Below are 12,023 nucleotides of genomic sequence, written 5' to 3' on the forward strand. Positions count from 1 at the left end.
GTTTGTTTGTTTTATGTTTTTTTAGGGCTGCACCTGCGGCATATGGAGGTTCCCAGGCTAGGGGTTGAATCAGAGCTGTAGTCCCTGGCCTACACCACAGCCATAGCAATGCCAGATGCAAGCCGTGTCAGTGACCTTCACCACAGCTCACGGCAGTGCCAGATCCTTAACTCACTGACCATGGCCAGGGATTGGACCTTCGTCTTCATGGATGCTAGTCAGATTTGTTTCCACTGAGCCACAATGGGAACTCTTTTCCTAGCCTTAATGAGGTATAATTGACAAATAAAAATTGTATGTATTTAAGGTTACAGAGTGATGTTTCAATGTATCTATACATTGTGAAATGATCACCACAATCAAGTGAATTAACACATCCATCAACTCATATAGCTACTGTTTTTCTTTTCTTTTTTTTCTGTGCTTTTTAGGGCTGTACTTGCAGCATATGGACGTTTTCAGGCTAGGGGTCAAATTAGAGCTACAGCTGCTGGCCTATGCCACAGCCACAGCAATGCCAGGTCCTAGCCACGTCTGTGACCTACACCACAGCTCAGGGCGACACAGGATCCCTGACTGACAGAGTGAGGCCAGGGACTGAACCTGCATCATCATGGATACCAGTTGGATTCATTTTCGCTGTGCCACAATGGGAACTCCAGTTATTGTGTGTGTGTGTGTGTGTGTGTGTGTAGAATACTTAAGATCTAGTCTCTTAGCATGTTTCAAGTATACACTACAGTATTATTAACTTATAGTTGCCATGCTGTACATCCTGCAAAACTGAAAGTTTGTACCCTTTGACCAACATCTCCCCATTTCCCCCACCCACCCTCAGCCCTGGACACCCTCATTCTACTTTCCATTTTATGAGTTCAACTTTTTAGATTTCACCTATGAGTGAGATCAAGCAGTATTTGTCTTTGTCTGTCTGGCTTATTTCACCTTAGCACAATGTCTTCCAGGTTCATCTGTGTCGTTGCAAGTGGCACATTTCCTTCTTTTTAAAGAATGAATAATATTCCATGGTATATACATACCACATTTTCTTTATCCGTTCATCTGACATAGGTTGTTTCCATATTTTGACTATTTTTTTTTATAAAAAGGTCATGTGTCTACAATGTTATTTAGCTCATTCATTAAGTCAGGAACAAGCAAGATGTTCCTACCAGTTGAAACAAGAATGGAGATTTATATTCTCTGCCAGACAAAATTCATTGGTGTTGCTATCAGTTTTTTGCAGTTTGCAGAGCTGTAAAATAGTTCCGTCAACAGGAAGTCGATTGAGTACACACCTATAGAATGAGAGTCTGGAGAGTCAGCTTTATGTAAACCCCCAGTACTTCACCAAAGCGACTGATCTCTTTTGTTTCTTTCCAAATATTGGATACTTTTAAAACCGTGACTTGTTAAAAATCAGGGCTCTTCTTCCCAAGCTGGAATGGGATGATAGATGCTGAGCCTGACCGCTGGCTGTTTTTGCCTCTCAGTGAGTCAGAGATATTTACCCAGGATGGAAGTTTCATGCAGTAGTGACTCCCCTGCGCAGAATGATACCCTCAATGAGCACATCTCTTTTTTTTATTTAATTTTTTTCACTTTTTTAAATTTACATAGAATAAAATTATTCTTCTGACTTACTTCACTTAGTATGAGAGTCTCTAGTTCCATCCATGTTGCTGCAAATGGCATTATTTTGTTCTTTTTTTTTTCAAACACCTATTTATATTTTTAATTTCTAGATTTGTAATAACTGCTAAAGACTTCAGAAGCCTTTGCTAGGTGGAGGCAGTTAAGATTAAAGAATCAAATATACTACTTTTATAAATGCCATCTACATTAAAGAGATTTCAACTCACTACAATTCTTTTTTTGCATTTATTTATTCATTTATTTATTATTTAATTTTATTTATGGCCGCACCTTTGGGCATACGTAAGTTCCCAGGCCAGGTGTTGAATCGGAGCTGAAGTTGCTGTCTACACCATAGCCACAGCAACATAGGATCCAAGCAGTGTCTGTGACCTACACCACAGCTCATGGCAACACTGGATCCTTAACCCACTGAGAGAGGCCAGGGATCTAACCTGCATCCTCATGGATACTAGTCAGGTTTGTTACTGATGAGCCATAATGGGAACTCCTCAATCCACTACATTTCTTTTCTTTTTTTTTTTTTTTTGAAATTTTATTATTTTTTTAACAGAATAAAATAGATATATTTAAGCACAATTACATTCACACAGATTATTATATCATGGATCTTAAGAAACAGATTAAGTGACCCCCCTCTGGAGAAGTGGAGTGGAAAATATGCTGAGACAAAAAGGAAATTTATTCTATACTTTATCCCATTTTGTATGGCTTTCATCTTTACTATTTAGTATTATCTATTACATTTCAATTTTTCTTTAAAAATTAGCATTATATTACAATTGTGTGTATTATGCAACTAAAATTTATAAAGAAGAAAGCCTTATATACCATTAAATACTTTATATAGCATAATAAAAAAAATAACTGGTAAGAATAACAAAAATAATACACCCCTTATAAATATGTAAAATATAAAATACGTAAATTGGTTAAAAAACAGTGTAACTATATAAATATGTCCTCACAATTTATTACATCTTATTGATTCTTCAGTATAGGCATTACACCATTCTAGGTGATGTGATAAACAAGGCATTATAGACCTTACATTGTACCGTGGAGAGAAATGGTTATTAATAATACAATTGTAGAACTGTATTATTTAATTGTACAGTTGCATTATTTAATTATAATTATCACAAATTCTTTGATGGAGAGGAAATCAGAATCAGATGTAAGAAGACTTTGGCATTCCAAGAATGATGTCAAATGACCCCCTTCATGGTGGATTATGCACTTATTTACTATGAGATATATTTCTTCTCCAGAGATTCCTTGTTTGTGCATCAATTGTAGATTTTTGGTTTGCAGTTATTCTGAAGTTTTGATGTAAGAGTCTATATTTATATGAGATTGTTTTAAGTTGTTGTTCTCTTAATTGCAAGTTCATCTCCAGTGTTCTGCATTTGTACCCACCTCTTCTCATGATTTCTGATTTTGGTGGTATAATTGTGCATGGATGATTTTGTATCTTTACTGTATATATACCTTTACTGGTGAGCCTTGTCATTTGTGGAATTTTTGTTTCCTGTTGCTGTCTTTTCTTTTCTGCCTCGAGAAGTTCCTTTAGTATTTGTTGTAAGGCTGGTTTAGTGTTGCTGAATTCTCTCAACTTCTGCTTATGTGTGAAGGTTTTGCTTTCTCATTCAAATCTAAATGAGAGCCTTGCTGGGTAAAGGCATCTTGGTTGGAGGTTTTTTCCTTTCATCAGTTAAGTATATCATGCCACTCCCTTCTGGCCTGCAGAGTTTCTGCTGAAAAATCTGCCCGATAACCTTATCAGGGTTCCCTTGTATGTTACTTGTTTCTTTTCCCTAGCTGCCTTCAAGATTTTCTCTTTGTCTTTAATTTTGGTCAGTTTGATTAATATGTGTCTTGGGGTATTCCTCCTTGGGTTTATTTTATATGGTACTCTTTGTGCTTCCTGAATTTGAGTGAGTGGTTCCTTTCCTATTAGGGAAGTTTTTGGCTATTATCTCTTGGAATATTTTTTCTGTCTCCTTCTCTCTCTCTTCTCCTTCTGGCACCCCTATAATACAGATGTTGGAGCATTTAACGTTGTTCCAGAGTTCTCTGAGACTCTCTTCATTAGTTTTCAATCTTTTTTCTCTTTTCTGTTCTGCATCCATAATTTCCACTCATCTGTCCTCCACCTCGCTTATTCTTCTGCCTCCTGTATTCTGCTGTTAGCTGCTGCTTCTAGTGAATTTTTTATTTCAGTTATTGTATTTTGCGTCTCTTCTTGTTTAAGTTTTATAGCTTGTATCTCTTTGCTCAGTGTTTCCTGTAAGTTATCCATCTTTGCCTCCAGTTTATTCCCAATGTCTTGCATCATCTTCAGCATCAACAGTCTAAAGTCTTTTTCTTGGAGGCTGAGAATCTCCTCATCGCTCAGCTGATTTTCTAGAGTTTTTCCTTTCTCCCTCATCTGAGTTATAGTTCTCTGTTTTTTCATTTTTATACGTTTTTGGTGTACTGACCTTTTTACAGATAATAGGGTTGTAGCCTCTCTTACTTCTGGCGCCTGCCCCCCTTGTGGCTGAAGTTGGTAGGGGGCTTGCTGTAGGCTTCTTGATGGGAGGGGCTGATGCCTGCCCCCTGGTGGGTGGAGCTGATTCCAATCCCTCCTGTGGGTGGGGCTTAGTCTCTGGATGGGTTTAGGGGCAGCTGTGTGCCTGAGGGGTCTTTAGGCAGCCTGTTTACTGAGGGGCAGGGCTGTGATCCCACCTGGATTGTTGTTTGCCCTGGGGCTTCTCAGCTGACTCACGGGTGGGACCAGATTTTCCCAAAATTCCCACCTCCAGAGAAAGGCACTGCTGCTGAATATTCCCAAGAGCTTTGCCTTCAGTGTCCCTCCCTCACAATAAGCCACATTCACCCCTGTTTTCCCAGGATGTCCTCCAAGAACTGCAGTCGGGTTTGACCCAGATTCCTATGGAGACCTTGCTCTGTCCTGGGACCCAGTGCACGAGAAAGTCTGTGTGCACCTTTTAAGAATGGGGTCTCCGTTTCCCCCAGTCCTGTGGAACTCCTGCGCACAAGCCCCACTGGCCTTCAATGCCAGATGCTCCAGGGGCTCTTTCTCCCAGTGCCAGATCCCCGCACATGAGGGTTTGATGTGGGTTTCAGAACTCTCACTCCTGTGGGTGAGTCTCTGTGAACCAGTTAGTTTCCAGTGTGTGGAGCTTCCCACCCGGGAGGTATGGGGTTGTTTATATCACGAAATCGCCCCTCCTACCTCTTGATGTGGCCTCCTCTTTTTCTTCTGGAGTAGGGTATCTTTTTTAAGGTTTCCGGTCCATTTGGGTGGAGATTGCTCAGCCTTTAGTTGTGAATTTTGTTGTTTTTAGGGGAGAAGTTGAGCTCCAGTCCTTCTATTCCGCCATCTTAATCCTCTTCCCCATATTTTGACTATTGTAAATGATGCTGCAATAAACATGGGATCTCTTTTCGAAAGAGAAAATCTAGTATTTCATTATTTTTTTCTCTTTGGCCATGCCCACAGTATGCAGAAGTTCCTGGGCCAGGCATGGAAATTGTGCCATAGAAGTGACTGGAGCCATGACAGTGACAACACTGGATCCTTAACCCACTTCACTACCATGGAACTCCCAAATCTGGCATTTTAAAGGCTGGTCTGATTGTCTTTGTCATTTGTGAGATATTTAAAATTCTTTTTTAGTTTACCCCCAAGCATAAATTGAAGTCACTAATTGTGAAATTGATAATTATACTGGGAAGTGGCAGTGTCAGAATTTTGCCAAGATCTCTTACTTTCACTTTCCATAACCTAATGTTCATCACTTAGATTCTCATTTCACAGTTGAAATGCCAAAATCAGAGGAGTATTGTCTCCTGTAGTTTTTAGCCATGATTTATGGAAAAAACACCTACTTATTTGCTCTTCATTACTTTAACCTTCCGTAAGAACTTGTTATTTATCACCTACCACAATTTAGACTGAGGAACAAAACAAGCTCGTGGACCCTCTGACTCATGTTGTTTTGTGATAATATATTGGTCCAAGATTAGATTGCAGCTTTATTAAGAATCCCTATGCTTCTTTGAAGAATTGCCTCACTTTTTTTTTTAAAGCAGGCAAAGCCTTTTAAATCTATAAAAGATGCTAAAATTATGATTGATTCTTCTGCTTTTAAAATCTCCAATCTTTTTTCTCATTTTGAACTGGAAAAACATATTGACTTTTTGGGGTAGAGATGTAGGAACATTCATATTTATTTAGCTGGAGAGGAAAGATTATGAATTTAAAATTTCAAAGCCATTTTTTAGTCAAAGGGTAATGGAATTTTAGAGCCAAAAGGCATTTCTAGATAGCTTTGTGGTGCTGTGTGAAGAGCAGAGAACTGAAGTCGGAAAACCTGAGGTCCAGTTCCTGCTTCCCACCTCCTCACGGTGTGACCCAGCTGAAGAGACATAAATTCTTTAAACTTGACCTCCTCATCTGTGAATGCATGATAACCCCTGCCTTGTTAATTGTATTGCTTTATTGTCAGGATCAAATGATACTGTATACCAAAAGTACATTGGGAACTGTGAGCTGCTTAAGAGATTTGCCTAAATTCACCAGTTGATTAGGGGTAAAACCAGGACTTCTAAATCAGTCTGATAGTCTTTCCATTGGGGTGTAACTTTTAAAACTTGCTCATCTGCTTAGCTGGATACTCAGAGAACTTGCCAGCACCCTAAAGTTATACCACTCTCCATAAACACATGAACATCTGAGTCTTACTAGTGTCTTTTCCTGGAGGAGAGGAAGAAAATGGTTAATTTTGACAACTTGTTCTGCCTGTAGTGGTGGGATAATTATCTAAAGCTGGTTCTGGTTTTTTGTTTTTCAGTTTTTTTACTAGGTATGTTGTGATAAAAATCTCCAGTTTATACTTCAAGTGGTAGTTCCCTGCCTTAAATCAGCTTATCATAATTATACAACATGCTTCTTCCTTGGACCTTTTTTTTTTTAAAAAAAAAAAATTAATTTGGAGCCAAGCACTGCAGAAATGGCCTTTGTTTCTGTTTCTTATTTAATAAACAATATAGAATTCCCCACTCACATTTTACTTTGCCAAATGACTGTGAAATTCTTGATTGTTTTCTTTCCTTTTATAGCTGCTTCTACAAAGTGTCAGAAACAGCTGGAGAATAACTTTCCACCTCAGTCTAAGGTCAGCTGGAACAAAGTGGTCCCAATTCTCTCCCAGAGTTCTCAAGATAATTAAAGGGAAGCTGAGTGCCTTGTGTTTAATAGAATCATTTAGGTTCATTGAATCAAAGGGTCCAGGATAAGGAAATTGAATATGCAGATTTAAGATATGATTGATCGAAGTTTATAATATTGTTCACTTAAACAGATGTGGGAAAACAGGCAGTCAGGCATTCACATAGAAAAAAGTGAAGGTTCATATCCAGCTAAAAGCAAACAAAGAGGGAAAATACGAAAACTTTATAGTCTTTTCATATGATATTTCTAGGGACCAGAATGATGCAAATTAAGAAGTCTGGAAGCTGTGAAGACACTTAAGAATGCTTCTGAATTTGTAGAGAAAGTAACCAGTTTTTCTGGCAGAAACATGTATTTTCCCATTTTCATTTTTAAGGAGAAGACTTGGCAGGCAAATGGTCTGGATATCTGCTTATTATAAGGAAGAAAGACTGAATTTTTTAAAATAAACTTTTAATTTTAGAATAGTTTTAGATTTGCAGAAAAATTGTGATGATGGTACAAAGTGTTCTCATATACTCCAACCGATTTCCCCTTTTGTGCCATCTTACATGGGTGTAGTATATTGTTCACAATGGATGGACCAGTGTTCCTATGTTAGTAATAACTAAAGTCCGTTCTTTATTGGATATTCTTGTTTTATGGCCACACCCATGGCATATGGAAGTTCCCAGGCCAGGGATTGAATCCTAGCTGCAGCTGCAAGCTTTGCCACAGCTGCAGCAATGCCAGATCCTTTAACCCACTGCTCTGGGCTGGGGATTGAACCTGTACCTCCCTAGTGACCTGAGGCACTGCAGTTGGAATCTTAGCCCACTGTGCCACACTGGGAACGTCCCATATTTTCTTAGTTTTTTTGATCTAATATCCCTTTTCGGTTCCAAGATCACATCCAGGATACCACATGAAATTTTGTTGTCATGTCTCCTCTTGACCATGATAGTTTATTAGACGTCCATTGTTTTTGATGACCTTGACAGTTCTGAGGAGCACTGGTCAGGTATTTTGTAGAATGTCCCTTAATTTGTATTTGTCTGCTGTTTTTCTCATGAACAGAATAAGGTTATGGATTCTTGGGATGAAGACCACAGAAGGAAAGTGCCATTGTTCGTTTCTTCACTGTAAAGTTGCTTTTTCTACTCTTTTCCATACTGTGTCCTTTGGAAGGAAGTCACTGTGTACAGTCCATACTTATGGAGTGGGGAGGTAAGATTTAATTTAAATTATAATTAAACAATCATTGCTGGCAAACATTCTAATCTGAAAGTGATTACTATCATATGTGCATTTGGTGGGTTCCCTTGACCGGGACACTTAGAGATGTATATCTTGCAGGTAACATTTTGGTAGGTACAATGGCCATATTTCTTAGAGGAGGACCCTCCTTTAGGGAGCTTTTTTTTTGTCTTTGGGAGATGGCCAGAATTACAGGCTCTGAAAATTCAATCTACCACTGCTACCACTTCTGAGGTATTGCAAGTCCTACCCACTCTTGAGTCAGGTTTAAAAAGTGATTCTCACATCTGAGCAAACATCTACATCACCTGGATGGTTCGTTAAAGTGCCAATCCCAGGGCTCCACCCCCAAAGGGGTGAGGTCGTAGCATTTACATTTTCGCAAGTTCTCAGGGGCTGCTTATTCTGAGGGCGGCACTTGGAGAAGCAATGCTGGAGCGCCCATAAAGAAGGACCCTGAGCCACGTTATTTTCCCCCTGTGCGGTGCTGCTACCTCAGAATTACAGCTAATTGTTAAGCCTATATCTTTCACTTAGGCTGCCACAAGAAACAACTTCTTGTATCTGTCTGCTTCAGGCTTTTCTGGGAATCTGATTTCATGGAGCCTGCTATTTGACACCACTTCCTCGATGTTAAGCCCGATTTGGATTCCTCCACCTTGAAGACTCTCTTCACTAAGAAACTGATGTAGGAACTGTTCTTGGAGAAAGAGGCTGGTATGGTACGTTGCTTTGGTCCCTGGGAGGCTTATAATCTCAATTAACACAAATGTATTGACTCCTCTGGTTCCTCTGTTTCTTTACGCCTTCGTATGATGGTTCCTGTTCCATTTTATTGAATTATTATTAATTATTTTTGGGGGGCTCCTGCAGCACGTGGAATTACCAGGCTGGGGGTCTGCAGTGACAACACCAGATCTTTAACCTGCTGTACCACAAGGTACCAAATTACCAGGCTAGCCTTCTTGGAAATTAATAATAAAACAGTAACCTTCATATACTAAGTACTTACTCATTTAGTCTTTGCAACCACCCTAAGATTTAGATGCATTATTTTTCCACTTTACAGATGAGAGAATCAAGAGTCAGATGAATCCTCTTCCTAAAGGTCCTCCAACTATGAAGTAGTGAACTGGGGGCTGAAACCCCCCTCTCTCACTCTCAGTTGGTGCTCTTCGGTTCTGAACTTAAGAGGCTGCTATGGTTTAGAAGAAAGAACTGAGGTGGCCATTTGTTGATTTTATCACTGAAATATGGAACTTCTTCCAGACTTACCTTCCTCATTCCTACAATATTGGATAATAATATTCTCCTCACAGAGCTGTCTCAAGTATTGAAGAAGATTGTGGATATAAAGTACTTTTAGAACGCCATGTTCGTGGTAAGTACTCAACAAACATGTTCTTTCAAAGCCATTTGCCCACATGAAATTATTTCATTTACTTGTGTAACAGCACCTGAGTTAATAAGTGCACTATTTTTAAAGGAATAAGTTAGGAATGAATGAAGAAAATATCACTAACTTTATGCAAATTAGCACTAGGGTTTGTATCTATACTTAAAATTCTCTTTTTTTTTGTTTTATTTTATATTACTATACATAGTTTTGAAAAGTTTAAGAGACTGATAGGGAAACAGAAAAACCATGCAACTTAAGTATAGGATTGTTGGGAGTTCCCATCGTGGCGCAGTGGTTAACGAATCCGACTAGGAACCATGAGGTTACGGGTTCAATCCCTGCCCTTGCTCAGTGGGTTAAGGATCCGGCGTTGCCATGAGCTGTGGTGTAGGTTGCAGACACGGTTCGGATCCCGCGTTGCTGTGGCTCTGGCGTAGGCTGGTGGCTACAGCTCTCATTCGACCCCTAACCTGGGAAACTTCATATGCCACAGGAGCGGCCCAAGAAATGGCAAAAAGACAAAAAAAAAAAAAAAAAAGTATAGGATTGTTATTTTATCTTTGGATAAAATAATTCCAGTGGCTGGGGAAGATAAATTGAATCTGTGTTCCTAAGAAGCATGGGTCAGAGAACTGAGTATGAAACATCAGACTGTGAGATCTTTGATTGCTACCAGCTTTTGTAGTTGTATAGTCAAACCCTCAATTGTCCACCTTGTGGTTTCATATAACTTTTTTCCTGTGAAGCTCCTTGTTTTGACCTTTAATGTTTTGGTGTTTCATTTTTTAAAACACAAACTGGATAGTAAACATAATAAATTTCATTACCCAGTAAATGCATTCTTGTTCATGATCTCATCTGAGTCACATAACAGCCCTTGCATTTCCTTCGGTTGATTTGCATTTTGCCCCTTTTTATCTGGTTGTCACTTTGCTCGTGTTCTGGTTTGATTTGTTTCTTTGAAGCAATGTTTCTGAAATCAGATTAGTTTTGAGATGGGAGGATTTTTGATCTCCCTTGTTTTTGACATCAGCCTGAACATATGAGCTGATTTTAGGAGAAACCAAGCAGAGGTTGGAATGGAAAATGCCAAACCCCGTGCCTCTGAATCAGGTTTGTCCAGTATGGGATAAAGTCTCCATTAACACAATGTTTTATAAGCTAATGTCAAAGCAGTAAGATCTTATAATAATAAGGAGGTGAGAATTTACTATTAAGATTATTTCACAGGAGGATTTTTTTTGGAGTTCCTGTTGTGGTGCAGTAGAAACAAATCTGACTAGGAACCATAAGGTTGTGGGTTCCATTCCTGTCCTTGCTCAGTGGATTAAGGATCTGGCATTGCTGTGAGCTGTGGTGTAGATCACAGATGCAGCTCGGATCCTGCGTTGCTGTGCCTGTGGCGCAGGCCAGCAGCTGTAGCTCCCATTGGACCCCTAGCCTGGGAGCCTCCCTATGCTGTGGGTGCAGCCCTAAAAAGCAAAAAGCAAAAATAAAAAAGGAGTTTCCATCATGGCGCAGCAGGAACGAATCCGACTAGGAACCAAGAGGTTGCAGGTTCAATCCCTGGCCTCACTCAGTGGGTTAAGGATCCAGCGTTGCTATGAGCTGTGTTGTAGGTCACAGATGTGGCTCGGATCTGACGTTGCTTTGGCTCTGGTGTAGGCCGGCAGCTATAGCTCTGATTCAGCCCCTAGCCTGGGAACCTCCATATGCCATGGGTGCAGCCTTTAAAAAAAAAAAAAAAGAATATTTCATATGAGAAAAAAACATAATTTAAAGTCAGATATAATTTATAAAAGGTCTCTGTTCCCAGATTGTTTACATGTCCACTCTCCTGTTGGTATAAGCAATCCAGAATTAACTAACAATGTTCAGTATTCTCTGCCTGTTTATAAATCGGACATTTGCATTCATCATTCCTTATCATGCATTCTTGATTGGGAGAGCTGGCTCATTTCAATGCTAAAAATTCTCAGATTAAAATGCTGTTTCTTTTTTGCTTAGGCTCTTATCTGAAAACATTTTCTTGAAGTTTTGACAGCTGCAGACAAAGTGGCAGTACAGTAGGAAGAGCATAAGCTTTGGAGGCAGATAATGAGCTTTGAATCCTTGAGCAAGTTACTCCTCTTTGTGTCCACCTCCATATATACATATGTATATATATACACACGCATAGATATACACACACACACAGACACACACAGTGCATGCACAGACATAATAGTACATAGCGAGCAAGGCAGTGGTAAAGATTAAATGAAATAACACATACACAGAGCCTTGGATGGTGTCAGGGGTATAGGAAGTACTGAAAAATGTTCATCTCCATTTCTTTGTTTTAATGTGTATTAAATGCCATTGGTTCTATATGAAAATGCCTCAAAGAAGAATACCTTGCAGCATTTTCTACCTGAAGGAAATGGGAGAACACAAATAAGTGCTCTTACAAGTCAAAACATCTCACCCCTGCCCATCATTCAGAATTGA

At 39.4% G+C, this 12,023-nt stretch overlaps 1 long non-coding RNA gene across 2 annotated transcripts in view; it reads left to right on the top strand.

Moving 5' to 3' along the window:
* The window catches only part of LOC110257768 (uncharacterized), a 575,664-nt gene that overhangs the window by 144,168 nt on the left and 419,473 nt on the right, over nt 1-12,023 (top strand). For both annotated transcript variants that reach the window (XR_014835852.1, XR_014835853.1), the window contains exons 7-9: nt 7,955-8,104; nt 8,712-8,856; nt 9,204-9,515. This is a non-coding gene — a long non-coding RNA (uncharacterized LOC110257768). The remainder of the gene's footprint in view (nt 1-7,954; nt 8,105-8,711; nt 8,857-9,203; nt 9,516-12,023) is intronic.

The sequence above is a fragment of the Sus scrofa genome, chromosome X, assembly GCF_054392235.1.
Source record: "Sus scrofa isolate SSC_HxYL_T2T_F1_AM1 chromosome X, Sscrofa_HxYL_maternal_Yorkshire_Landrace_v2.0, whole genome shotgun sequence".
NCBI classification, from domain to species: Eukaryota; Metazoa; Chordata; class Mammalia; order Artiodactyla; family Suidae; genus Sus; species Sus scrofa.